Source organism: Chiloscyllium punctatum, chromosome 23 (genome assembly GCF_047496795.1).
Source record: "Chiloscyllium punctatum isolate Juve2018m chromosome 23, sChiPun1.3, whole genome shotgun sequence".
NCBI lineage: Eukaryota > Metazoa > Chordata > Chondrichthyes > Orectolobiformes > Hemiscylliidae > Chiloscyllium > Chiloscyllium punctatum.
Genome location: NC_092761.1, coordinates 78,729,803 through 78,756,406, shown reverse-complemented (window position 1 = coordinate 78,756,406; position 26,604 = coordinate 78,729,803).

The following is a 26,604-nucleotide window of genomic DNA, read 5'->3' as shown; positions in this document are numbered from 1 at the left end:
ACTCTGATAGCTGGCTCTGAGGCAGCTGGATCACTGTCAAGGACTCTATGTCTATAAATGAAGGGTGACTTGATTAGATTATCTACAGTGTGGAAACAGGCCACACCGACCCTCTGAAGAGTAACCCACCCAGACCCATTTCCCTCTGACTAATTGACCTAACACTATAGGGTAATTTAGCATGGCCAATTCACCTCCTGCACATCTTTTGGACTGTGGGAGGAAACTGGAGCACCTGGAGGAAACCCACGCAGACATGGGGAGAATGTGCAAACTCCACACAGACAGTCACCCAAGGCTGGAATTGAACCTGGGACCTTGGTGATATGAGCCACCATGTCACCCACTTGGTGATGGGATACTGACCTCTGTGGAGCTATTTCAGTTTTGATCTAACCCATTCACACTTATACACTTAATTATCTATGTCACCCATACCAAATGCCTTCTTCACTATCCTATCTACCTGCGACTCCATTTTCAAGGAGCTATGAACCTGCACTCCAAAGTCTCTTTGTTCAGCAACACTCCTGAGGACCTTACCATTAAGTGTATAAGTCCTGTGAAGATTTGCTTTCCCAAGATGCAGCACCTCGCATTTATCTAAATTAAACTCCATCTGCCACTTCTCAGCCCATTGGCCCATCTGATCAAGATCCCATGTAATCTAAGGTAACCTTCTTCACTCTCCACTACACCTCCAATTTTGGTGTCTTCTGCAAACCTACTAATTATAGCTCTTATGCTCACATTCAAATCATTTATAGAAATGACAAAAAAGTAGTGGGCCCAGCACCAAACCTTGTGGCACTCCACTAGTCACAGTCTTCCAGTCTGAAAAACAATCCTCCACAACCAACCTCTGTCTTCTACCTTTGAGCTGACTCTGTATTCAAATGGCTAGTTCTGCCTGTAGTCCATGAGATCTAATCTTGCTAATCTGTCTCCCATGGGGAACACCTTTCTGAAGTTCATAAAGATCACATCCACCACTCTGCCCTGATCAATCCTTTTTATTACTTCGTGAAAAAACTCAATCAAGTTTGTGAGACATGATTTCCCACACACAAAGCCATGCTGACTATCCCTAATCAGTCCCTGCCTTTCCAAACATATGTACATCCTGTCCTCCAGGATTCTCTCCAACAACTTGCCCACCACCACTGTCAGGCTCACTAGTCTATAGTTCCCTGGCTTCTCATTACCACCATTCTTAAACTGTGGTACCATGTTAGCCAACCTCACCTCACCTCACCTGTGACTATCAATGATACAAATACCTCAGCAATAGGCCCAGCAAACACCTCTCTAGCTTCCCACAGAGTTCTAGGGTACACCTGATCAAGTCCTGGGAATGTATCCACTTTTATGTGTTTCAAGACATTCAGCACTTCCTCCTCTGTGATAGGGACATATTGCAACATGTCACCATCTGTTTCCCTACTTTCTATATTTTGCGTGTACTTTTCGGCAGTAAACATTGATGCAAAATACTCGTTAATTATCTCCCCATCTCCTGTGGCTCCACACAAAGGCCACTTTGCTGATCTTTGAGCGGCCCTATTATCTCCCTAGTTACACTTTTGTCCTTAATATATTTGTAAAAACCCTTTGGATTCTACTTAACTCTATTTGCCAAAGCTATCTCATGTCATCTTTTTGCTGTCCTGATTTCCATATTAAGTGTATTCCTACTGCCTTTATACTCTTCTAAGGATTCATTTGATCTATCTTATCTGTACCTGACATATGCTTCCCTCTTTTTCTTAACCAAACCCTCAATATCTTTAGTCATCCAGTATTCCCTATGCCTTCAGACTTCCCTTTCACCCTAACAGGAATATACTGAATCTGGACTCTCGTTATTTCATTTCGGATGGCTTCCTATTTTCCAGCAGTCCTTTTACCTGCAAACATCTGCCCCCCACCAATCAGCTTTTGAAAGTTATTGCCTAATACTGTCAAATCTGACCTTTCTCCAATTTAGAACTTCAACTTTTAGATCTGGTCTTTCCTTTTCCATCACTATTTTAAATCTAATAGAATTATGGTCGCTTGCCCCAAAATGCTCCCCCATTGACACTTCAGTCACTTGCCTTGCCTTATTTCCTAAGTTTTGCACCTTCTCTAGTGGGTACATACATATATTGAATCGGAAATTTTTTTTGTCAACACTTAACAAATTCCTCTCCATCTAAACCCTTAACACTATAGCAATCCCAGTCTATGTTTGGAAAGTTAAAATTCCCTACCATAACCACCCTATTATTCTTACAGACACCTGAGATCTCCTTACAAGTTTGTTTCTCAATTTTCCTCTGACTGTTAGGGGGTCTGTAATCATATCCCAATAAGGTGATCATCCCTTTCTTATTTCTCAGTTCCATCCAAATAACCCCCGTGGATGTATTTCCAGGAATATCCTCTCTCAGCACAGGTGTAATGCTATCCGCTATCAAAAATGCAACTCCCCCTCCTCTCTTGCCTCCCTTTCTCTCCTTCCTCCAGCATTTGTATCCTGGAACATTAAGCTGCGAGTCCTGTCCATCCCGGAACCATGTTTCTGTAATTGCTATGATATTCCAGTCCCATGTTCCAAACCATGCCCTGAGTTCATCTGCCTTCCCTGTTGGGCCTCTTGCATTGAAATAAACACAGTTTAATTTATCAGTCCTACCTTGTTCTCTGCTTTGTCCCTGCCTGCCCTGACTGTTTGGCTTGCTTCTGTTTTCATCTGAAACCATCTTAGATTGTTCTCTTTCTTCACTATCTCCCTGGGTCCCACCCCTTGCCCCCCCACACATCTCCCCCCTGACCTTTCTAGTTTAAATCCTCCTGAGCAGCTCTCGTAAATCTCCCTGCCAATACTTCTACCCCAGAAGAGATTCCAATGATCCAAAAATGTGAATCCTTCTCCCATATACCAGCTCCTCATCCTCATCTGCTCTATCCTCCTATTCCTATCCTCACTAGTTCACAGCACTGGGAGTAATCCAGATATTACTACTCTCGAAGATTTTTTAAAATTCCTGCTTAACTCTCTGTATTCGCCCTTCAGAATCTCATCTTTTTCCCTTCCTATGTCATTGGTTCCAATGTGTACAATGATCTCTTGCTGGCTCTTCCCCCCTTGAGAACATTCTGCACCCTCTCTGAGATATCCTTGTTCCTGGCACTAGGGAGGCAACACACCACTCTGCATGGTGGCTCAGTGGTTAGCACTACTGTCTCACAGTGCTAGGGACCCGGGTCCGATTTCCGGCCTCGGGTGACTCTCTGTGTGGAGTTTGCACATTCTCCCCGCGTCTGCGTGGGTTTCCTCCGGATGATCCAGTTTCCTCCCACAGTCCAAAGATGTGCAGGTCAGGTGAATTGGTCATGCTAAATTGCCCATAGTGTTAGATGCATTAGTCAGGGATAAATGTAGGGTCAGGGAATGGATCTGAGTGGGTTACTCTTTGGAGTGTCAGTGTGGACTTGTTAGGCTGAAGGGCCTGTTTTCATACTGTAGGGATTCTAATCAAATGTAATCTTTCGCTGATGGCCTCAGAAACATCTGTCTGTGCCTCAGACTAGAGTGTCCCCTAAAACAAATGATCTCTTGGAATCAGACATATCCTTCATTGCATTAGAGCCAGTCTCAATTCCAGGAAATTGGCTGTTCATGCTACATTCCCTGAGAATCCATCACCCCCTATCTTTTCCAAAATAGCATATTTGTTTGAAATCAGGATAGCCACAGAAGATTCTTGCACTACCTACCGACCTTTCCTACCTTTCCTGGAGTTAACCCATCTATGTGACTGTAAATGCAAAACTTTTCTCCCTTCCTATAATTGTCATCCATCTTTTCCCCTTGCTCTTGTAAATTCCTCATTGCCTCTAACTGTCGCTCCAATCAATCCATTCGATTTGATAGGATTTGCAACCAATCATATTTATTGCAGATGTAATCCTCAGGAACATGTAAACTGTCCCTAAACTCCTGCAACAGATAAGAAGAGCATATCACTCTACTAAAGGCCATTTTTGCTTCTTTCAGTCTACAGACCCAGAAAATAGCAATTTCTTATTCCTCTACAAAACACTGCTCCAGGCTAACTTATTACTTATGGCTTATATTTTTAAATTTAATCAAGAGACATATCTCAATATAACATATAAACAAATAAGAACCCAATCTACTCACTACTGCAGACTTACTGTAAGGCCACACTTAAATATTCACTCATCTGTTTCTGTGCTGTGACCTCTCCCAAACAGGTTCCTCCAAGACAAGTTGTGAATTTCACTAGTTGTTAACTTTCCCAGATGCAGTCTGACGTCCAGCGATACATGAATTCAAACAGCAAAGGCAGTAACTGTGAAGATTCGCTGCTGTGTCAGGGAGCAGTGTGGGTTCCTTTCTCTCTCTCTCTTTCTCCCCCTCTCTCCTGCACTGACCTCACCATGTGCTTCCTTTGTCTGTTCCTCTCCCTTTTAAAAGTAGTGTTGTTTTGACCTTTTTTTTCTCCAATGTTCCAAAATAATGCAACAGCATATAAAACAGTAATTGCTGCTCCTGGAATTTGAGGAAATCACCTCCAACACCGAAAATACCTCAAAAAAGAAGCAGCCTGTTACAGCCAGTAATTTTTCTGGTCTTCCATCTTGGATTACCCAGAATCAGATGACAGTGAAGAGTTTTTCTGGGTGCAGCTAGTGGTAGAGTAGGGCTAGAATCAGAGAAGTGAGACAGCAGGATACAAACTCAGAGGTGAGTTTGGTAAGATGGGGTAAGATGACTCTCTAAACTTCATGGAAAGAAACCTTCAATGAAGATTGTGGAAACTGAAAGATAGTCAAAAGATAAGGTCCAGCCCAAAGTCTTGTCTTATTAAATATATCATTGCTATTGAAAACAAAATAATAAGTGAGAAAGGCATTCTCTCACTGCCTGATGTAAGATCGATCGTGCAGGAAATAGACTGGTTTGAGTTGGCACATTTCTGGGCCTGCACCTGAAATATTAAACAATCCTTTTCTTTTCAAATGATTACAGAGTAGGCCATTTTACTCTTAAACAACGATCTCATTTTAGCTCTCCCCAGGTATAAAATAGCCTCACAACTTATTGTTCTCTATGCAATGCCCCCTCCCCCATTATAAGAAATCTGATACTTCAGAACACAAGAATGATGCTAATCATAGCGTCATATAGATATACAGCTCCAAAACAGTCCCTGCGGTCCAACTTCTCCGTGCGACCAGATATCCTAAATCAATCTCGTCCCTTTGCCAGCATTTGGCCCATATCCCTCTTAACTCTTCCTATTCATATATACACATCCAGATACTTTCTAAATGTTGTCATTGTATCAGCCTCCACCACTTCCTCTGGTGGTTCATTCATATGCACAATTCTCTGCATGAAATTGTTGTCTGTTTGGTCCCTTTTAATTTTTTTCCCCTCTCACCTTAAACCTATGCCCTCTACTACTCTGACTTCCCTACTCTGGGGAAAGATCTTGACTATTCACTCTATCCATGCCCCTCATGATTTTATGAACTTCTATAATGCCACCCCTCAGCCTCTGAAACTCCAGGGAAAATAGCCTCAGTGTATTCAGCCTCTCCCTATAGCTCAAGCTCTCTAATCATGGCAATATCTTTGTAATTCCTTTCTGAGTCCTTTCAAGTTTCATAATACATTTTCTATCACAGTAACCCAGAATTGAATGTAGTATTCCAGTAGTGATCTAACCAATGTCCTGTACAGCTGCAACATGACCTCCCAATTCCAATATTTAATGCATTGACTAATGAAGGCAAGAGCATCAAATGTCTTCTTCACTATCCTGTCTACCTGGGACTCCACTTTTATGAAACAATGAACCTGTGCTCCAAGGTCTCTTTGTTCAGCAACACTCCCCAGGACCTTTCCATTAAGTGTGTAACTCCTGCCCTGATTGGCCTTACTAAAATGCAGCACTTATCTAAATTAAACTCCATCTGCCACTTCTTGGCCCAACAGCCCATCTGTTCAAGTTCCCATTGTACCCTAAGGTAACCTGCTTCGCTGTCCACTACACCTCCAATTTTGGTGTCATCTGCAAACTTGTACCGCCTATATTCACATCCAAGAACCAAGTAAAGTTGTGCATAAAGGTGATCTGAGATCAATTTATATCTTATTTTTGTGAGTGTAGCTAATTATTTATGTCACCTTCGGGGAAACTCTTCCATTAATTAGTCACTTGATATTTGCATTGCTCCATGTTTTTGTGGTCACCAGATTAAGGAAATAAAAATAAACAAAAAGAATAAAATCCACATTCACTAATGTAAGCAGAAGGTGGGTGAAACAACTTCTGCTCTCAAGCAACAAAATCTTGATCTTAGCCTTTCAGATCTCTAATTATGTAAGTACAAACTTTACAGTTCAAAAGCATCCATCCTGATGGCTTTTGCAATTAAAATGACCAACTTGATATCATTCGATGGTGCAATGAAGATACAGAGTATTATTATGATTATTTGGAAACTTATTTACTAAGATGAAGGACAATTGGATTTTACTTTACACTTCCATGAAGATCTGATTTTTTTTTAATTTGAAAAGTCAGAAAGTAGCGTTTGACTCATGAGCGCCAGAAAACATTTCTAAGAAATTGTGTGATTTTAGATATAGGTTTAGTAAGCAGCCATTCCCCAGTGTTATTGTGATAAAAGAGCTCAATCTTTCTTTCTATTATTTTTAATGAGTTTATTGCAATTGTCATTCACAGTGTGATATAATGCATGTTGTTTGTTAAGAGTATATTGATAGCATCAACAAAAAGAAAGAATAAAACTTATGGCTTATCAAACCAAGTGTCATTCTGGTGTCTAAATTGCCTGATAATAGCTGGGATACAAAGAATGGGCAGTTTTATAACCCTAACCAACAGCCATTAGGATCTGAACAAATCCAACTGTGCTAATTTCAACTTGCAGAGTAATTTGCTCCAATTTACTACATACCTACTGTATGTTTTTGATCATATATTTACCATGTGTCCTGCATGTGATGAAGATATTATCATACTTTATCATAAAAGCATGTTACTTTGTTCACATACTTAGGGAGCAGAAGTGGACTTTGTTGAGCATTAAATACTTTTGGCATTTTTAGAGTTCACTTCACCTTCAGCCATGTTGGCAATATTCTGAATGAATCAAACAGCTATTTCAGGTCGACATCCATTCTTATAACATTCAAACAGCTTGGGCAAAGTCAATGAACTTGACTTTTCCCTTACACAGGCACACCCTTGTGAAAGGCTGAAAATGTTTTCGTGAACAGGCGTTTCTTTATCTTTAATTGCTGTTTCCATACTTGTACCTTGTTTCGAGCTTATGTTGTGGCTGGAGGGACATTCTTATTAGTTTTCAATAAAGCTGCTGTGTTGTTATCAGTTGTCCTGCAGCACTTTTTCAGAGAAGTTTGCAATCCTACGCTTGTTAAGTGCTGTTAGTCATTCATTTGCTGGTGTGTGACACAGACTATTTAATGGTTCATATTCCCAAACATTGAGATATTTTGCCTGAGGAATATCTTCTCTCAGAAAAGAAACTCAAGCAAGATGAAAGGAAAAGATCAATACATTGGCCTTTATTTGTACCAACCTAATATTGTTCCATCTGTTGTTTTAGTAGATTACTTGTCCCCACTGCCTCCCTGTATTACAGAATTGATTATAAAACAAAATACTGGAGAAGCCACATCCCTTTAATTTTGAACATGAATGAGTAGTTCACTGTGAGCCTAAAAATAACTTAATTGATCAACCTGATGAATTATTAGTAGAGAAAGTGCTCTTGATTTATGCAGTCACCATTCAGATGTATTATTTAAGATATTAATGGAATTTTTTCTGTTTATAAACGGGGACACATCAAGATGATGGTTATGAATGGTGAGGAACACATCCTTAATAAAGGGTCAGTACTAAGCACTTCAATTTCATCTATTATATGTTTGAACAACTGCTTGCATTTACAGGGCATTTAAGGTATATTATTGTTGAACTCCAAGCTGCTGTTTATGGTTAGTCATGGTTATTAAAGCCTGGATAAATGCATTTTAGTTCAATAAGGATGGGAATTTTCTTTCCATCTTCATAGAGCAGAAAGTCACCAAGGGGCATTCACACTTGGCATTTTTTAAAAAAATTCATGAAATGTATTCTAAGCTTTTAAATCTCAAGTGGTTAACTTAAAACCTCACATCCAAGTAATTTAATCATTCAACAGTGTCTTTAAATTGTCCATTAAACTGTGAACAATTGAAACTTTTGAAACTCAGACAGGCATTCATTATGATGTAGGATAACCCTTAGGTAAATATCAACAAAGACCTCAACTGGAACAGCACACCCAGATTGTTTTCTACTTTACTTGCATCAGAACCCAGTTAATGAAATTAACCCTTGATGCCCTTAACATCAGAACAGCTTTTGACCAAGTGTCGGATCAGCGAGGCCTAGCAAAACTGGTGATCAATATAAATTGCAGTGGGGCATGGTGGAAACTGATTATTGGTTGGGGTCATGCCTAACAGTTAGAGCAATGATTATAGTTGTCAAAAGTGATTTACCTCATGCATTAGGTTCCACAATAGTGATATTTGGTGATGGTTGCACAATGTTCAGTACCATTTATTATTCTTCGGATATTGAAGCACTTTGTGTCCAAATGCAGAAAGATCTAGCTGGTCAACTTTCATGCTTGGGTTAGTATGTGGAAAGTAGCAGTCATGCCACACAAGTGCCAAGTAGTGTCCATCTCCAATAAGAGAGAATGCAACCATCGCCCCCTTGTTATTCAACGGCACAACTGCTGCTGACTTTTCTGCTATCAACAACTGCTGCCTCACAGTGCCAGAGACCTGGGTTCAATTCCCACCTCAAGCAATTGTCTGTGTGGAGTTTGCACATTCTCCCCGTGTCTGCATGGGTTATCTCTGGGTGCTCCGGTTTCCTCACACAGTCCAAAAATGTGCAGGTTAGGTGAATTGGCCATGCTAAATTGCCCAAAAAGTGTTAGGTGAAGGGTTAAATGTAGGGGAATGCATATAGATGGTTTGCTCTTCAGCGGGTCGGCATGAACTTGTTGGGCCGAAAGGCCTGTTTCCACACTGTAAGTAATCTAATCTAATCTAAGCCAGAGGGTTACCATTCAAACAAAACTGAACTGGATGAGCCATATAAATACTGTGACTACAAAAGCAGGTCAACGGCTGAGAATTCTGCCGTGAGTAACTCATCTGCTAACTCCACAAAATCTACTATCTGCAAGGCACAATTCTGAGTGTGTCAGCTCCAACTGCACTCAAAATTCTTGTCACCATCCAGAACAAAGCAGACTTTTGATAAGCATCTTATTTACCACCATCAATATTCACTTGTTTCACCCCTGATCCTCAATGGCAAGAGTATGTACCATCCACCAGTTGCATTGCCACAACTCACCAAAGCTCCTTAGACAACAACTTCCTTACCCATGACCCCTGCCAACTGGAAGGACAAGAGCAGCAAATGCTGAGGAAAAACCACCATCTGCAAGTTCCCTTCTAAACTGCACGATATCCAGATTTGGAGCTAAAGCATTGTTCCTTCACCGCGACTGAGTCAAAATCCTGAACTCCCACCCCACCCCCAAGAATTGCACTGTGGACGGACTCTTACCACAATGTTTGTCGAAGTTCAACAGGGAAAAGGAAGGTGAGGCATTAAGTGCTGGTCTGGTCAGTTATGCCTAAACCTACTGAAGTGAGTTTACTTAAAAATCACCAAGTTCAAGAATTTTTCTTTTCTATGTTTGACCTATATTCTACACTCAATGAATGGATCAAAAATATTCAGCAGTTTTACTAATCCTTCTTGATATTTATTGTGGCTGGAATGAATTTTGAGAAATATTTTACTATTAATGTGGAAAACCCTTGACTTGCGATTTTAAAATATAATGTTGATTGTGGCTTTTCACTTCATAATTATGCCCTGGGCTTAATTCACAAGGCCTTCAATAACATTAAAAGCTTCACCTCTTGTTAAACCAATAATAATGAATCAAAGCTTCTCGGTTTCCTTAAAATATAGTTTTTGGCAGGACTTTGCAGCAGAAATTGTAGATGCGGCCTCTATTTTATTACCATTCTTTTGGTCAAACATGATATAGGCTGAATAGAAGAATCTAATCATTGAAAACCAATATAACATAAAGCAAAAATTAAATCAAGTGTTTGTTTCAAGAAATATGCTGGACTTAATGGTTCAGTATTTCTCTTTTCCCATGGAGTACTTTAAATTCATCTAGTTGTGATTTTCTTGTACTAATTTATTAGGAGAATGAAATACCATCCTCTTAGAAGTGGTAATGAGCAGACACACTTCTGTAAAATGCATACCCATATCAGGATGTGTCGAGGAGAATGGTATAACTAAATCATGCTGGAGGTTCAGCTGGAGTCAGTCACGTAGTTGAAATACTTAATTCTAATGGAAGAGAAGCTTCCAGTGTAAATGAGTTTCTTGGTTTTGTGACTGAAATTTTTTCACTGCCATATTCTTTATTTTGTTTCGCATTGTTCTTTCATGTCATTACTCTCGGCCTTTCTGCCGAGATGCTGCCCCTCTAACTGATTGGAAAGGAAGCTTTGCCATCAAAAGTTGCCCAACGATCAATGCAGAATAATGCACTTTGAAGGGCTGGGTTAGAACCCTGCCAATCTCTCCAACCGAAAACAAAGACTCGCCTTCAACACAATGCTTTTCATCCACTCCCTGTACTGTGATGTGCTGCCAATCAAAAACAGAAGCTAGCCAAGTTCAACGAGAAATGAAACCTGGGATTTGAACATCAATAGGAACACAATGCTCTATACGAGAGCTAATGGGTTGTTTTCTGTCAGATATAATTACTGGCAAGTATTCCTTGCTTTGCCGATATCCCAAGGAAATAAGATGGTGTATCTTAAGAGAGATGCAAGTGTCTATATTTTATGTTTCATTCACAGGGTGTGGATGTCAATAGGAAGGCCAGTGTTTATTATCCCCATCTAAATGCCCTAGAATGTTAATGGTGAATCACCTTCTCAAGTCACTGCAACCCATGTGACCCAAGTACTCCTGCAATACTGTTAAAGAGTTCCAGCATTTTAACCATTTAGCAACAATGAAGGAACAGCAATTCACATCCAGTGATAGTGACGAGGGGCTAGGAAGGAAACTGGCAGGTGGTATTCCTATGTGCTTGATGTCCTTGTCCTTCTGGGTAATAGCAATCAAGCATTTGAACGTGCTGTGGAGGGAGACTTGGTGAATGGCTGTACTGTATCTTTGTTACAAATTGTTTTAACCCTCTTTCAGTGAATTGCAATAAATATTGTTATTTTCCTTTTTAACAGCCAGCTAACGTACTTCAATTAAAAGTTAAAAATCACACAACACCAGGTTATAGTCCAACAGGTTTAATTGGAAGCACACTAGCTTTTGGAGCGATGCTCCTTCATCAGGTGATTGTCCAGTACTGAGTCCAGTGCCTGATTGATCAGGTGACAAATCACCTGATGAAGGAGCATCGCTCCGAAAGCTAGTGTGCTTCCAATTAAACCTGTTGGACTATAACCTGGTGTTGTGTGATTTTTAACTTTGTACACCCCAGTCCAACACCGGCATCTCCAAATCACAATTAAAAGTTAGTTGATTTGGCTAAAATGAAGGAGAGTTAATTATGAAGTGAAAACTGGAAGTGTTGGAGAAACTCAGCAGGTTTGGCATCATCTGTGGAGAGAGAGTCAGGCTTGAAATGTCAACTCTGTTTCTCTCTTCAAAGATGTGACCAGACCAGTAAAGTTTCCTTATATTTTTATTTCAGATTTCCAAGATGCACATTATTTTACTTTTAAATGAGTTAATTTCAAATTTTCCTTGAGGGAAAAAGATGTGAGATTAGCCAATCTGAGATAAATTTTTAAAAATGCAAAGATACATGCTATGTAAATAATAAGCATAAAAAGAAGCCATGACGTGGAGATGCCAGTGTTGAACTGGGGTGGAAAATGTTAAAAATCACACAGCACCAGGTTATAGTCCAATAGGTTTATTTGGAAGCAATAGCTTTCAGAGCACTGCTCCTTCAACAAGTGGTTCATCAGCAAACTGGTGTGGTGTGGTTTTTAACTTTAAAAGAAAAAGAGGGTGGAGGATGTCTATTACAAGCAAATAGGCAAAGGTAGTTGGAGTCTATAAGTCATAGAGTAGGAGTTAAGTCATAATTAATTTATCTGCTGTCTTGTTTCCTCAGAGGTAGCTGAGTTTGCAGCAAATCAGAATATCATGACGAACAGTAATTTTTTTCCAAGTTTCTTTCCTCATTGACACTGGCTTCTGAGATTGAGAGAGCAGATTAAAAGAGCTTTCAGTATGCTTGCAGTATCAGTCCGTGTTGATTTTCCTCTCTGTTGCTCAAAGAATGCTGTTGACATACAGTTCTTTTGTTGATTGTAGTGTTTGTGTCATTGTTTTATTCCAAGATGAATAGTTGCAAGGAAGCTTTCTCATCTCTCAATCCATAAATTCATCATGTAAGCATGCGTGGAACATGAATCGCAACTTTTTTGGTACCTCACTGGGTTTCAGGGATTTTTGATTCAAATGGTCATTTGGATGTAGCTGGTTTTGTATTTTCGATGTGGGTGCCTTTAATTTAGGTTAGCAGTTTTCGTTTTGAAACCATTATGATTCCACAAAGGTCTCAGGTATTAGAATCAAGTGATGAAAGTTGTGTATTGATAGCCCATTTCCACGACGATCACAACAAAACACAAATTGTTACCGTTATGTGCCAGTTGTCAAGGACTTGTGAAGTGAGTAAGGTACTGATTCAGTCAGCTGCTTTGTCCTGTGTGATAGTAAGCCAGAGAAGAGAATAGTGACAGAATAGGATCCCTTCCTGGAATCAGAATAAGCAGAAAACACTCTCATTCGCAGAGAAATAATACTCTTTAGAAGCCTCAATTTGATGTATCTAAGAGGTTGCATTCACAAGAATTGGCTAATTTCATTCAGAATCCAAAGAAACTTTACTAAATAGCAAAATTAAAAGTAAGACAGCAATAGTCTTATGTTCCTGTTGATCAAGCTTATAAACTGAACCTTTCTGATCTGTAGGACAGATGCTCAGCCTATGCAACACACCTTGGCCAGGAAGAAACTGAACTTGTAAGGTTGAGCTTTCTTTTGCCATAAATATCATCAGAATATTTCCCCCAACTAAGTGCTAAATAAAGTATCAGGAAGCAAAAAAAAAGTAAGGTTGATACATAAATTATGTTATATTGCTTTTCCATTGGTAATAACAATTACCAGGAGTCCACGAGGGGCAAGTTTTGCTGAAAGGACCATTTCCAATTTTTAACAGGCAGTGTAAAGATTCAGCTGATCAAGAACCATTTATTTGAGTGTGCAGTTTATGCCTTTTGAGTCAGTTCTTCCTGCAATTCAGTTTTTATGAGGTAATTGGGATTGCCAAGTGCACCATTTTCATCACTTGTTGTCTTGTGCTAAACAAATCACTGACTGTGTGCCTTCTTTGAAGTCCCGCAGCAAATATAATATTAACTGATTGAGCAAAGAGTTACTTTACAATATAGCACCAACTATTATTGCAGATCACAGCCCAAGGATATTGTTTCCCTGTAATGCACTTGTTATTTGCTGAATGATTGGATTCAGAAGCAGTTTAAGACCCAATTTATATTCAAATCCAAATAGATATGAACAGAGAAGGGAGAATTCAGGTGGGTGCAAGCACCTTTATATGTCATTAAGTTGCTTTGGGTTTCTGCAAATATTGTAGATAGTACTATATTTAGCTTCATTATACTTGCCTAGGGAAAGGGAACCATTGGTCTCCCAAGGCTCTTGCTCCTGATAATATCCAGTAACCACTGCTGGAAAAAGGGCTTTATAGTCATAAAGTTGTGAAAATATTTGAGCTCTTGTTATAAGCTGACCCACGATCAAACTGCCTGACCATTTTCTGAATCAAAATTCATTTATAAAGAAAGTCAGTTGATGGAGATACCAGAGGCTTTGGAACAGTTCTCAAGATTCAATTGAGAAATGGAGAAAGCATTTCATGATCCATACCAAGATAACACTAGAAGACATGAAATGGAAGAAAATAATTGGCTCTTCCAGACCACACTGAGTTGTAACAACATAGCTGAAAGTATATACCCTTGCTAATATTTTGAAGAAAATATCATTATAAATGTTACTTCATCTTCAAATGTAATTAAATATCTCTCCACAATGTATACCCACCATGGCTGAAATTTAATAGTTTCCTTCCACAGTTGATAGCTCTGTTACTGTAGACAGTACCCCAGTTCAACGGTATATTTGATCATTTGAACCTATGTTTATCCTTAAAGCCTACATTCTTTTTTTCCAATAAGATAAATATCTCTCTCTTTGAAGGGGATAATCAGAACATCAACTATATCTGCTAGGACTGTTTGTTTTTGACATATCTGCTGCTGTCTGAGCAAATACAAGTAATTTCTTAACAAATAAACAAATACATTTCATGCCCTATTTCTTTCTGCAAACCAGTTTTCCAAATAATTTCCAAATATTTTTCAATCTATGGTCAACAAAATTATAATCACAATAAACTAATAATTAAGTAAGCCACTGTATGTGAACTGGAATATAGTTTTTTCTTTTGTAGATGTGAATCTGTTAGCTTTCCATTCATTCTCAACTCCACAAATGCAAAGTTCATTTCAGTGTAAATGCAGAATTAACAGGAGTAAATAAACTTGATTACTGCTTTACTTCAATCTTGGCTATGCTTTCACATTTGTACTGTCATTCAAAAAAAAATTTAACATACTTAAGGAGTGGTACAGTGCCTCATAGCACCAGGGACCTGGGTTTGATTCCATCCTTAGATGACTGTATGGATTTGTTCATTCTCCCTATGTCTGCATGGATTTTGTCTCACAGTCCAAAAATGTGTAGGTTAGGTAGATTGGCCATGAGAGATATGGGTGGTCTCGGTGGGATGCTCTTCAGAGGGTTGGTGTGGGCTTGATGGGCCAAATGGCCTGTTTCCATATTGTCGAGATTCTATGATTTCTTTGAGTTAATGAAGAGTTTCATTTTTAAGGGCAGAGTCGCACCTGCTATGCTCATTGACAATCATAGGTTTAAAGTTTGAACCTAGCATCTGTTCTTTGGGAATGCTATCCTTAGAAAGTGTAAAAATTTAGAAAATGTCACAATTTAAAAATCACAAGGCAAGATGATAGTGGGCAGTGCTGGAAGGAAATGTTGGTTAGACATGGTGGGAATAAAAGTTGTTGTGAATTGTTGTGTGGGTGCAAAACAAGTATGATTATGGGATAATTTAGCTGTAGGAAAAGTCAATGTCAGCAGAAGCATTCAAGCCACTGCCTCATTCATCAAGAATTATAGTCCAGTATTTAAGGCAACTTTACGGAAATGAAAAGGTTGAATGACTGTGTTCGGACGATTTGGAGAAATTAGTTGGCAGTGACTGGAGCCACAGCCAAGCTGTCTCTACGAGAGGGTAGGAAGCAGGAACAGAAGTTGGTCATTTGGCCCTGTATCTGACATTCCTCATGTTCACTTTCTTGTCCATTCCCTGTAACCCTTGATTCCTCTACTGATCAAGAATCTATCTGTCTCAGCTTTCAATATACACAGAGATTCTGCCCCCACAGCTCTCCTTGCCTAGATGTCCCAAGTACTCACAACCCTCTGAGAGAAGAAATTCCTCCTCATCTCTATTTTAAATTAATAGCCTTAATTCTGAGACTTTGCCCTCTGATCCTAGACCTTCCCATGAGGGAAACATCCTCACAGCACTTACTCTGTCAAATCTCTTAAGAATCCCATATGTCTCAGTGAGATCACCTCTCATTTTTCCAGACTCCAGTGAGTAGAGTCCCAACCTGTTTAGCTTTTGCTCATTAAACAAAACCTCCATATCAGGGATTATCTCAGTGAATGTCCTCTGAACTGCCTCCAATGAAACTATATATATCCTGAAATAAGGGGACCAGAATGGTTAAAGTATACCAGAAGTTGGCTCACCAACACCTTGCATAGTTGCAATAAGACTTACCTCAAATCTTCTTGAAATAAGAGCTAACATTCAATTAGTCTTCCTGTTTGCTGCATGTGTGTGCTAGCTTTCTGTATTTCATTTACAAGTCCTCCTGAAGTCCCTCTGTGTTGTAATTCCTGGAGTTTCTCTCCAATTAACTAATATTCTGCGTTTTGTTCTCCCTTCCAAAATGAACAACCTTGCATTTTCCCACATTATACTCTATTTGCTAACTTTTTGCTGTCAGGAGTCTTCAGCATATGGCAACAAAATATGCAAATATAAGATATTTATGGTGGCAGGTGCAGCAAAGATCCAACTCTCAGCTTCCCAGGTCCTGTGATGGTTGACCTCCCCTTTCTGGTACTCTGTCTTGCTGTTGTTTAGACATTCAAGCTCAAATATTGTTGTCTGTAAATATTTGTACTGACAGGCTTCAGGCTTACCTTGTGCTTTCCAATTTAAATGAGTTCTACCAGTGATTGTACGCCAAATCACAAGCCATTAACAATTTCTATCTCCGGACTATCAATATTGAAATGTTAATACTCTCATTTTTATTTTTCCTTCAGATGTAGCTGCCCACTGGTAGGGCAGCTTGAAGATGACCTAATATGTCAACTGGATTGGTGTAAAATTCTTTAGTTATCTTAAAATATTACTAAACGTGAAAAAGGTTTAAGAACATTAAAGAATCAAAAGATTCATTGTAGCTTTCAAAAGTGGTGGCAAAAATTTGTTTCCTTTGGATTCAGAGGTCCTTTAATCAAGGTTGACTGATTCAACCATCACTTCCACCTGTGAATAATGCCAGGTTTGTTATTTGGAATGAATATAGGAAGAACTCTGAGCATTCTTACTTATGGTTCCCTTTGTATGTAAAGAAAAGTCCAAAAGAAATGAAAAATAATCTACTGTCAGTAGTCCATGGTCAATTTAAGAATGATTTTGTGTTTCCAGGTTTCTGCAAACACATGTGATGAACATACTTTTAAAGTTATATAAGCAGAAATGGCAATGTACATGGTAATCACATTTCCATGGCTACGACAGCAGAATTACAGAATGATCGGGTATGTTTATGCAGTTGCTATGTTCCTGGACTAGTATTCCAGGAAATAATTCAAGGTAAGCAGAGAAAAAGTCAAAAGAAGCAGAGGCAACAAGAGAAAAAATAAATTCAAGCAGAGAATTGTTCCAACTGGAATACACTGCCCGAATGGATAGTGGAAGCCCATTCAATAACAACTTTCAAAGAGAAATAGATGAATACATGAAAGATGTGTATGGCTGTGGGAAACAAGCAGAAGAGTGGTGATAATTAGATAGCTCTTTCAAAGAATTAACACAAAAATGACAGACCAAATGGCCTTGATCTGCTGTGTATTACTTCTATAATCTTATCAACATGAATTCAACTCCTGTTGAAACAGTTAAAATCCTGATTTTCCTTTTAATAAAATGCTGGAAAACAATTAGGTGATCAAATGAATATAAAAACCTATATGGTCCATTCATGGACCTCAGTGCCAGCCTTATCCACAATTGTGTATCATCCATGCCAATGTGGTTGGCCTATAGCCACATTCTGATTGGCCCAGCAGACCGTTTAATGTTTCAGAAGAAGTCCACTTTCATCCTCGCAGGGCAAACAAATACTTGCATTGTCAAGGGAAGTCACAATCTGAGTATGTACTTGAACACAAGGGTAGGGTAGTGTTAAATCCAGCTATCACATCTCAGAATTTGTGTCCACACTATTTGACCTGGGAAATTTTGAGATAGTTTTTCTTAACATGTTGCTGTTAAGAAATAGTTTTTCTTAACATGAGATAGTTTTTCTTAACATGTACTGTGTACATTGTCAGATCAAAAAGGGACTTGAGCCAAGTCTTACTGCATCTAACATAGATGAGAACTGAGATGAAGTAGCTATCAAAAATGATGTTACATTTATACTAAATTGGGTTGAGACATTGGGGGTTCACACTGCTTTATGGACAGAAGAGTGATGTTTCCTGATGATTGTGGCATTCTGTGTTAATCTCAATTCTTAGAATTAAACTCCCATCAAGTGGGCATCTAAGGTTCAGAGTCGGTGGATTACTTCCCAGAGAAATTGGAGGTAAGCAGCAAGTATAGCATTTGCAGCACCACTCCTGTCCTGCACACAAATATATAATCTGTAGGGATATAGAAAGGTCTGTATTTCCTCATTTCATTTAAACATTCTTGGGAATCATTCATTGACTCAATTACAAAATATTGAAATATAAAATCAGAACTATGAAAGATATATCTTTGTTAAGTAACGTTTATTTATGGTTTCAGAATCAGGTGAAGTGGATGAGGTGAAGATATAAATTAGCTAAGATCTAATTAAATGATGGTTCCTGGAATACTAGTCCAGGAACATAACAACTACATAAACATACCCTATCATGTTGTGATTCTGCTGTTGTAGCCATGGAAATGTGATTACTGTGTACATTGTCATTTCTCTTTATGTAACTTCAGAAGTATTTTTATCATGTGTGTTTGCAGAAATCAGGAAACGCAAAATCATTCTTAAATTGACCATGGACTACAGACAGCAGATTATTTCTCATTTCTTTTCCAACTTTTTTTTTAACGTACAAAGGTAAGATTGAATGTCCCCACAAGGGGAAGCTCTCTGACTATAACAGTTACTGTCCGGGAGAGCACAAATCCCATTTTATGCAGCTCTTGATCTGAGCTGAGAATCTAACCAGTCAATAAAGACCACAGAAGGGAAAAGTACCAGCCCATTTTCTACCCCAGACCAATATATACATGGATCAATCTCGGTTGTTCTTTCATTCAATGTGGAAGCCAACAATTTGTTGATGTGCACACAACAAAAGCAAAGAAAATAAGTCCAAAGGTGCTTTATATGTAGTGGGGGAAAAGTGTTGGCATTAGAATATGTATGAAATAAGAGAGTGGTGACTGGAAGCATTTCGGCCAAAGGGCTTGGTTTGAATAGACTTCTGAAAGTGGGAGGAGATGAAGCAGAAAGAATTATGGAAAAAAATCCTAAATTCAAGGACTACTAGTGGATAGACATTATGGCCTCATTCTTGTTTCCAAATCCCTTTCATGGCCTTGTCCTTCCTTCTCTTGATAACCACAGGAACCCTTCATGATATCAGCACTCCTCTAAGACTGGCATCCAAAGTATCCCTCATTGAGAAACACAAAGATAACTCAACTATTAGTGCTCAACAGCAAAGGAGCTAGGATTCTGTCTCTAAATCTCTCCATTGATTGTCTTTCTCTCTTCACATTAAAGCCTTCAAAATCCACTTAGTTATCGATCCTAATATCTATTCATGTGGCCTAATGTCAAGTTAGCTTTGGGTACTGTATACTGTTAGAAAGGATTTCAGCCCAAGCAATTGGGGTGAGTGATAATTGTTATAACATGGGGTAAAACTCCCCTGGTAATTTAAACCTGCAACACAGAAATGATTTAACCCGTGTTGTAATCTGTTAAATATCGAGAGGCAAAGAACTAACCTAAAAGTCACTACTTAAAATACAAAAAGTTTTAAGAACTTTATTCTTTGAGTGTAACATAGAATATTAACTAACCACTATTTATAACTCTTTTCTCTAATCTATCTTTTACTTTTCCTTCAATAATACTGATCTGAGAAAAACCCCGATTAAGATTTACCAAAAAATCAAATTTTGAAACCAGTCAGCTGTCAAATCTTCTCTTGGATCTTCCTCTGTCTCCTGTTCTTTTCTGTAGGGATTTCTGTTTCACATGTCATTGAAATATAAAGATGTCTTGAAGAGAGGTTTTCTCCAGGCAGTCTACAGATGCTGGTGGCTTGGCAGTTCTCCTCTTAACTTTTCCAATTGGATTGGAAAAGCATTGGATTGTTTTATTAGTGTTAATATTGTCAAAATACTAAATTCATACTTGATTGGAGTTTGGTATTTTGGGGCATAATTTAAACTGACTAACTGAATTGAATTTGTTTCTTTTTGTCTCCAGGCAACGCAACCAATCTAGCTGTGCAACATTACATTATTATCTTGTTCAGAACACTTGGTGCTGTATCAGGTAGTTCTGTTAGCTTTAAACACTCTAAAAGGTATTGTACCCCTTAAACCTTCATAACATCTCCCCCCCAAGACAAAATGAACCATTATAATGAAAAGATAGCTTCATTTTGTTTCTATTCTTTAAACATTACCCTGACCTACAGATAACTTTAATCTAAGTTCACCTTAACTTCTTCCCATACACCTGTCAATATATATATATATATATATATAAAACATTCAATAAATACAAATCTCATCTAAACACAATGTCCGTGCCATATGCATTAAAATGTTGTAAGGCCAGTACCAATCTCAATAGTTCTTTTTTGATCAAGGACTGGTGGGTGTTGATCTTCTTCAAAAAGTAACCAACTGGCAGTTCAATCCCATCCTCATCTTCCTGTAGCAGTACAGCTCCAACTCCTATGTGACTAGCATCGATGACAACTTTAAAAGGATTTGAAACATTTGATGTAGCTAAAACGAGTTTGGTGGGTAATATTGCTTTCAAATGGTCGAATGCCTCTTGGCATTATTCTGTCCACTGAAACTTTATGTTCTTCTTCAACAAATCAGTTAATGGTGTCACAACACTGCTGAAGTTTGGAACAAACTTCTGATAGAATCCGCTGAGTCCGAAGAATCAAAACATCTCTTTCTTTGATGTTGTTCATGGAAATTCCTCAATGGCCTTTGTCTTTGCGTTCCATGGGGGCAACCTTCCATGACCGATGTTATGTACCAAGACTGTCATCTCTGCTTTCGTGAAGTCAGTTTTGTTGAAGTTTATTACCAGTGTTGCTTCTCATAATCATTCAAAGAGATCTGCCAATTGTACCATGTGATATTTCCAGGACTTACTAAAGATCAATACATCATCCAAATAGACTGCACGGTTTGTTAACCCAGCCGCAACTCTGTTCATGAGTCTTTGGAATGTGACAGGTGGATTCTTCAAGCCAAAGGGCATCACTTTAAACTGATGTCGCCCATTTGAGGTTACAAACGCACAAATTTCTTTCGCTGTCTCTGATAAGGGTACCTGCCAGTAACCACACAGTAAGTCCAATTTGGCGATGTAACTGGCTTGTCCGACTTTCTCAATACAGTCCTCCAATCTAGGAATTGGATATGAGTGCAATTTTGTAATGGCATTGACCTTCTGATAATCCATGCAGAATGATGATGCACTTTGGAAGGTTGAACTTGAATGCTGAATATAGGATTAAAAACAGGATTCTTGGCATTGTGGAGGAGCAGAAGGAATTTGGCATTCAAATGCATAAGTCCCTCAAAGTTGCCACCCAAATCAATAGGGTTGTTAAGAAAGCATATGATGTTTTGGCTTTCATTAACAGACAGGTCAAGTTTAAGAGCCGCGAGGTTTTGCTGCAGCTCTACAAGACTCTGGTGAGACCACACTTGGGATATTGTGTCCAGTTGTGGTTGCCTTATTATAGGAAAGATACGGAGGCTTTGGAAAGGTTGCAAAGAAGGTTTACCAGGATGCTGCCTGGACTGGAGGGCTTGTCTTATGAAGAGAGGTTGACTAAGTTCAGACCTTTCTCTCTGGAGAAAGGAGGAAGACAGGAGACCTGATCTAGATAATGAGAGACATGGGTCGAATCAATAGCCAGAGACTTTTCTCCAGGGCATGATTCACTGGCATGAGGGGTCATAGTTTTAAGACCTTAGGAGGAAGGTATAGAGGAGGCATCAGAGATAGGTTCTTTATGCAGATAGTTATGAATGCATGGAATGTGTTGTTAGTGGTAGTGGTAGAAGCAGAGTCATTAGAGACAGTTAAGCGACTGATGGACATGCACATGGACAGCAGTGAATTGAGGAGTGCGTAGGTATGGTTATTTAATTTTAGATTAGAAACAATATTGTGGACTGAAGGGCCTGATCTGTGCTGTTCTTTTCTGTGTTTTATGTTCTATCATCGAGTCCCACTGGTTTGGGAACTAAAACGATCAGCGAACTCCATTCGCTCTGGCTTGGTTCGATGATATCCTCATCGAGCATGGCCTCCACCTCCTTCTGAACCTGTCTGGCTTTGAAAGGATTAAACCGATAGGAGTGTTGTTTTATTGGGCAGTATTCCCTTCATATACAATAGCATTAGTCCTCCCCATCTGATTCTAACATATGTCCTTACACTGCAGTAACAAATCTTTCGACTGAATTCTATGCTCCTGAGACAGATAGCTTACTAACCTATCCCACTCCTCAAGGACTTCTTCATTTTTTAATCTATTTTGAGGTACATCAAATCCATATCATCTGGATTTGATTCCTCAGTCTGCGGGACAGTAACTAACACTTGCTTCTTCAGTTCTTTCTCTCAAATATAATATGATTTGAACATGTTCATGTGACATACCAATATCATTGTTTTCTATCTGGCATTTTTACAAGATAGTTCACATGATTCAATTTTTCTCAATTTGATAGAGGCCAAATTTGAAGGGATCTCCTATCACTGGTAACCGTTCTAACACATCATCCTCTTGGGAAAAACATCCAAGTCTCTGAGCTTTTATCTGCCACGTGCTTCATTCTATTTTGTGCCTTCTTTAGTTGCTGTTTAGCTAACTCACCTGCTCGATTTAGTTTCTTTTTCACCTCCAATATGTAATCTAAGTCTGAGATCTCCAACTTTGGTCCTGTCAATTTTTCTTTAATTAATTTCAATGGGCCTCTCACTTCATGACCAAATAGTAGCTTGAAGGGAGTGAATTGAGTAGATTCATTTGGGGCATCTCTAATGGCAAACAATACGAATGGGATACCACTATCCCAATCATTCGGGTAATGCTGACAGTATGTTTTCAATATAATCTTCAAGGTCTGATGCCACTTTTTTAATGCTCCCTGGGATTCAGGATGATACAGACTGGATTTAAAGTGCTGTATACCTAAGATATCCATAACCTCCTTAAACAGCAGTAAAATTAGTCCTTTGGTCCGACTGAATCTCTCTGAGTAGCCCATGCCATGTGAAGAAAGCTACAAACTCCTCTACCACCCTTTTTGCTTTGATACTCCATAATGAAATTGCCTCTGAAATCTGGTAGACACAACCATTTTGGTTAACAGTGACTGGTTAGCAATTTTAGTTCTCGGGAGGGGACCTACACAATCAATTATAACCCACATGAAAAGTTCTTCAAATGTGGGAATTGGCAACAAAGATGTTGGCTTTATTACTGCCTGTGGCTTACCGACTATTTGGCATGTATGACACATGCGGCAAAAGTTAACCACATCCTTGTGCGTTCCAGGCCAATAAAAATGTTTTTGTATCTTAGCCTGAGTCTTTCATACCTCTAGTTGACCTCCTACAGGTAGTTCATGTGCTACCCGTAACACTTCCTGTCTGTGTGATTTCGGCAACACAATCTGGTGCACTTCAGCCCACTTCTCTGCACTAAACTGCCATGGTCTCCATTTCCGCCTTATGATTTTACTTTTGAGATAATAACCTTCTGGAATATTCTCTGCCTCCTTTTCAGAGTACGCAACCACATATACATCTTTTATCATCTTGTCTTGCTGTTGTAAGTCTCTTAGCCTTTCAGGATGAAACACTTCTGTCTGACCCTCTGCCTGTTCGGGTTTATCCTGCATCATTATATCAAACAAGGATCTGCTAACTGAACCCCAACTCCTTCATCTTTCTCTTTACTTTTCACTTCCTGCTGTGACTTATGACAGTGGAATCTGGTTACTACACAGTCTGGGAAAATACCAGGATATTTCTGTTTTAACTCCATAGTTCCTTGGGCTTCTCCACAACAAGGGGTGTCACTCCCACCTTGGAACCTACCAAATCATTCCCAAGAACAAACTGAATTCCTGGAACTGATACTCTGTCAATCACTCCCACTGTAACTCCCCCAGTCTTGAGTTGGCACTCTAACCTGATCTTACACAGAGGAACGCTAAATTTCTGTCTATCTATCCCACACTCTTGGTTAACAGATTAGAAAGAGTGCATATTCGCTCATCATTTACTGTCAGCAACTGGTATAACTTCTTGTCCTTCTCCCCCTGTTTTTTCTAAGTAAACTTTACCCACAGAGGCAAATTCTTTGGAGAGATCAGGGACTAACTCCATACCCAGCCCCTGCCTAGGTTGTGCACTCTCCTTCAGCTCCTCAGTTTTTCTTGGGGTCTTCGTTACCACCTTCACCAACGCCACTGGCTTAGCTTCTTTTACCACATCTTTACCCACAGCACACTTCTTTAACGACCACCACTGTGACTTTACATGTCTCACTTTACCACAGTGGAAACACCTGAGGCCTTTCACCTCCGTTCCACCCTCTTGGGCATCTTTTTTATCCTGTGGTAAACTCTTAATAGTATTCTCTACTCTTGGTTTGGTAGTGCAGGATCTCCCCTTCTCCCAATATTGGCTGGAAACTTGTCTTATGCACCAACATGTATTCATCTGCTAACTCTGCAGTCCTTCTCACTTCCTGAACTTTCTGTTCCTCAACATGAATTCTTACCATCTCTGGAAGTGAGTTTTTAAACTTATCCAGCAGAATAATCTCTCATAGAGCATCAACGGCCTTATCTAATTTTAAAGCCATCTATCAAAATGACTATGTTTAATTCTTTCGAACTCAGATTAAGTCTGACCTAGTTCCTTCTTTATGTTTCTGAACCGCTGTATATATGCTTCCGGTACCAATTCAAAAGCATTTAAATTGTTTAATCTCTTCGTAATCTCTTGACCCTCATCTGGCAGTGCAGCAAATACCTCACTCGCTCTGCCGACCAGTTTAGTCTGAATTAGCATTACCCATAAATCATCGGACCACTCCATCTGCCTAGCCAATTTTTCAAATGGAATAAAGAAGGCTTCAACATCTTTCTCATCAAAATGTGGTAGAGTTTTGACATCTTATATATATCACTATTTTCTCTTTTAATCACCATCCTGTTACCTTGACTTTGCTGACTAAGTCGCAACTTCTCAAGTCCAAATTCTCTCTCTTTTTGCTCAGCTAAGAACCTACTCTCTCTTTCTTTTACACTCCTCTCTTCTCTCTCTCTCTCCCTTTCTTGTCTCTCTCTCTTTGCTCAGCTAAGAACCTTCCCTCTGTATCTCGTTTTCCTCTCTCTCTCTGTTCATCTTCTAACTTAATTTTCCTCAATTGTAATTTCAGTTTTTCTACCTCTACTGCACTTACCTGATTATCTGACACACCTAAGTGTTTGAGTAACTCCCTTTAAAATTTCAGATTTACTTTTGTCCTTGGTTAGACCCAATTTTAACTTATTTGCTCATTCTAAATGTATGGCCTTTTACTTTCCTTCTAAACTTTCTTGGCAAATTTGAAATCATCTTCAAATCCCAGAACCTTTTTAAGAATTTTAAGAGCTATTTCTCTTACTTTTACTTTAATCAACCACAAGTTGCCGAAATTAAACAAATTGTCTCACCTACGTTTTATTTATAGATCTAGGACACTAGCCTCCAAGTGTTTAAATCTGAGATTTTTCGTACCTGCAATCTATTTAAATCTGTCTAAACCAGTTCAAATTGCAAACGAAAGCCCCCAAACTGTTACGATACAAGGTAAACCCCCCTGCTAATTTAAACCTGCAACACAGAAATGATTTAGCCCGTACTGTCATCTGTTAAAACTCGAGACGCCAAGAGCTATCCCAAAGGTAAAGTACAAAAAATTTTAAGAACTTTATTCGTTAAGTATATCATGGAATATTAACAAACAACTATTTACAACTCCTTTCTCTCACATATCTTTTACTTTCCTTCCACAATACTGGTCCAACAAAATACTGGTTCCCGATGAAGGGCTTTTGTCCGAAACATCACTTTTCCTGCTCCGCAGATGCTGCCTGACCTGCTGTGCTTTTCCAGCACCACTCTGATCCAAACTGTGGTTTCCAGCATCTGCAGTCCTCACTTTTGCCTGGCCTGGTCCAATAAAACACCTGATTAAGATTTACCAAAAAAAAATCAAATTTCAAAACTAGCCAGCTGTTGAATCTTCTCTTTGTATCTTCCTCTGACTTTTTTTCTTCTTAGGGATTTCTGTTTCACAGGTCGGTGATAGATAAAGAGAGCTATTCTTTGTTGGTGGCTTGGCAATTCTCCTTGAACTGTTCAATTATTTTTCAGTTGTATACCTCAAAGCATCAGATTGTTTCATTGGAGTTAATATTGTCAAAATACTAAATTCAAACTTGATTAGACTTTGGTATTTAAACTAATTGGCCGAATTTGAATTTTTTTTGTCTTCAGGCAACCCAGCTAATCTAGGTTTTCGACCAAATGTTGCATTGTTACCTTGTTCAGAACATTTGGTGCTGTGTCAG